The sequence below is a fragment of the Peromyscus leucopus genome, chromosome 23 (assembly GCF_004664715.2).
Source record: "Peromyscus leucopus breed LL Stock chromosome 23, UCI_PerLeu_2.1, whole genome shotgun sequence".
Lineage (NCBI taxonomy): Eukaryota > Metazoa > Chordata > Mammalia > Rodentia > Cricetidae > Peromyscus > Peromyscus leucopus.
Window position 1 is genome coordinate 26,309,818 of NC_051082.1, and position 3,444 is coordinate 26,313,261.

At 52.1% G+C, this 3,444-nt stretch overlaps 1 long non-coding RNA gene across 2 annotated transcripts; it reads left to right on the forward strand.

Annotated features, from left to right (window-relative positions):
• Positions 1-342: 342 nt before the first annotated feature.
• LOC119086520 lies at positions 343-3,444 on the forward strand. 2 transcript variants are annotated; one of them, XR_005089819.1, is made up of 3 exons: positions 343-402; positions 1,031-1,184; positions 2,325-3,444. It is a non-coding gene; the product is annotated as an uncharacterized LOC119086520 (long non-coding RNA). The 2 variants fall into 2 exon arrangements; XR_005089820.1 differs by having other exon boundaries at positions 350-402; positions 979-1,184.

Below are 3,444 nucleotides of genomic sequence, written 5' to 3' on the forward strand. Positions count from 1 at the left end.
AAGACAGGTGGAGCCACAGCGCTTCCTGGACAGGAGGTCTGCACAGTTGATGAGCCCTGGTCCAATGAGAAATATTGTGTTAAAGGATGTAGATGGCATCCTAAGGATGATGCCAGAGGAGTCCTAGGGTTTCCACATACAAATTCTAAGCATGTGCAGAGAGAGAGAGAGAGAGAGAGAGAGAGAGAGAGAGAGAGAGAGAGAGAGAGAGAGAGAGGGAGGGAAACAGGCACATACATTTTTACATAAGGCAGTACAGGCTGGTTGTGAGGCCAATGATCTGAGGCTCCACCCTGTGCCCCACCCCCTGTCATAGACTCAGACTCCCCCAATCTCTATCACCAGATGCCTCTGTCAACTGCTGTCCTCACACTGCTGCCGGGGACATCTGCTTCTACAGAGGTAATTGTTGTTGGTGTGGACTGAGTCTCTGTCTGCTTTTGTGTCTGTCTGTGTCCAGGGAAAGGCTTTCTCTGAACGGACACTTGCTCTGTCCATCATCAGTCCTTGGGATCCTGCAGCTCAGCCCAGATCTCCCTAACTCCCTTTCCTAACTGCAGTGAGTCTGGGCCATGATTCTCAGTGTCCTGCAGCAGGTCAGCACCTCTGTGGCCAGACTGGGCAGGCTGGTGGCCCTTTGGAGCTGTGTGCTACCCATGTGAAGGGTGACAGTGTCTCCTGAATGTGAGACAGGGCTGGAATCCTATGTTAGGCGGGGTCTTGGCAAATGTGCCAGGTTCACAGACAATGCAGCATGCAGTCTAAGGACCATGGCTACCGGGTCACATCAGCTCAGGACCCACAGGTGTCTCAGGTCCTCATGGTCCTCTGTATAATGGAATGGCTTTGCCTCTGTGTATGTTTGAGGTTGAGTGTCATCATGGCTGTCTAGTGACAGAGGTGATGTCATGATTGTGAGGAGGGTGGGGGCCTTGATGCTGGGGCTGACCTGTAGCCGATGGTGTCCATGTCCTGTAGAACACACAGCTTCAGCTGTGGTTGCTCCAATGCACTCTTGGGCTCCATGCAGAAAGCAGAGTAGGGTGTCTGGCTCCACCCAGGCTGATCCAGCTCCATGCTGCTGATGTTTGGAGGAGGTCTGCAGTCCTGGAAGGCCCAGCTGAGAATGAATTGCTCAGTCCCAGGATCAGCCCTGGATCCTTCACTCACCAGGAGAACAGAAGGTGGGCCTCTGTCTACATGTTGCCCTGTTTATCCTTGAGATCAACTCAGACTATGTTCTAGTGTGCCTGAGTGTTTTTTTTCTCTCCCTTCCTTCCTCTTTCCCAACCTCCCTCACTCTCCTTCTTCCCTCACCCTCTCTGACAGTGTTACTCTGTCCTAGCTGAAACATAACTCAATCTGTATACAAGCTAGCCTGGAACTCACAGACATAGACTGCCTCTGCTTCCCAAGTGCTGGGATCAAAGGTGTTTGCAACACCATCCAGACAGTTTGCCTTCTCTGGCTGACATAAAACATTAACACAAAACAACCTGGGCAAAGAAAGGGCTTACTTGGTTCCCAGGATGCAGTCCATCATGGCAGGGATGTCATTGGGCAGGAGCATGAGGCAGGCAGTCACATCACATCCACAGGCAGGAAGCAGAGGAAGGTGATGCTGGGGCTCAGTCACTTTCTACTTTCCATTCAGCTGGGACCCCAAACCATAGAACGGTGCTGCCCACGGGGTGAGGATTCTCACCTCAGTATCCCAGTCTAGGAATTCTCTCAGATATTCCCAGAGGTTTGTTTCCATGGTGATTCTACATCCTGATAAGTTGACAAGATGGAACCTCACATCAGATATAGCAGTGCAGGGGACCACAGGAGGTCTCTGTTGGGTGTGCCGCTGGCCAATGTCCCTCTTCTGCATTGTGTCCTCAGATCCCCAGAACTCAGTACCCTAGGATGGCTTAGGGAATTAGGAGGGTTGTCACCTGACTACCCGGGACCCTGGCCAGCTATTAGAGCCTAATTGGTGAACTGGAGGCCATTGAGGGACCTCATCTCAAAGGTGGTAGATAGAGTTCCTGAAGATGACAACATTGATTGTCCTCTGGTCCACACTCTTGTGCCCACCTGTGCATGAACACACACAGAAACATGTACCCACACACATCAACATGCACACACACATTAAGAGTACAGAGATCTGATCCCATGAGGCCTGTGCCCTGAAACTCCTCCCTCTCCCCACCCTCTGCCAAATCCCATATCAGCTTAGCCTATTTCACCAGGACGCTGTGTCAACTGCTGAGGTCCCTCCTGTTGGGGACGAGTCTGACTCTATAGTGACCCTCATTTCTGTTGCTGGTTCTCAGGACAGCTCACTATGGACTTGGTGAAAATCCAACCTCAGCCCTTCAAACCTTGCAGCTGAGAGCCAGGTCCCCTCTGTCTTGTGTGTCCTGTGTCCAGCAGAGGATGAGCCATGGGTCGCCGGGTACTGGAAGAAGCCAGCTTCTCTCTGGTCAAGCTGGCCATCCTAGTGGCCGTTTTGAGCTGTGGCCTACCCTTTTTGGCGTGTGATGAGATTTTCTGAAGAGACCATCAGTTGGGAGGGCCTGTGGGTCCTGTGTGAGGCTAACGGACTCAAGAGCCTGAGGTGTATGTCGTACAGTTCACACCTGGTACAATCACAGGACCTGCAGGTGTCTTGTTTTCTGGTGGTCATCTGCATCATCATCACCTGGCTGGGTTTGGTGCTGTACAAGACCAGGGATGAACCGATATCATGGATCCCAAATATGAATAATGAAGAACAGATCAAGATGCTAGCAAGTAGTTTGTTCCTGGGGGCTGGTCTGCTGCTGCTGGTGTCTGTGTCTTGGGTAACACACAATGTCATCCTTGCCATCACCAACCCTCAAATGGTCTTCCCATGGAAACCAGAGATGGGATTCTCACTCTACCTGGGCTGGGTCAGCTCCCTGCTGCTTCTGCTGGGAGGGGCCCTTCTGGGAGGGGCCCTGCTATGGTGCCCGGCCCCAAATAACAATGAACAGCCCTTTCCCACCAGTGAGGGATCCTGCAATGTCCAGCTCACTCAATCTGAGTGCTCCCAGGAAGGGTCTCTTCCGGGAACAACCATGTATAAGCTGGGCCAATCTGTGTTTTGGATTTCTCAATCTGTAGACAGCTCAGACCACCTTGTGACTTACTCTCTAGCAGTTACCCCTCTGACTGGAACACCTTTGGCCTGATGGAAGAAGGGGAACCAGGAAGCTCTAAGCCTCCAGTGCCCTCCTCAGCCTCAGAGAACTACTCCTGGGGATACAAAAGGAGACAAAATTCCTCCATGGACCTGGCTGCAAACTGGCCCAGGGGTCCTCCTGGATGCAGCTGTCATGAGTCAGCACAATGTTGTGGTGCATTTCCTGTGGATGCAGCTGATGAGTCAACCATGAACATGGGACCCCAATAAAGTCACTGGTCCCCTGA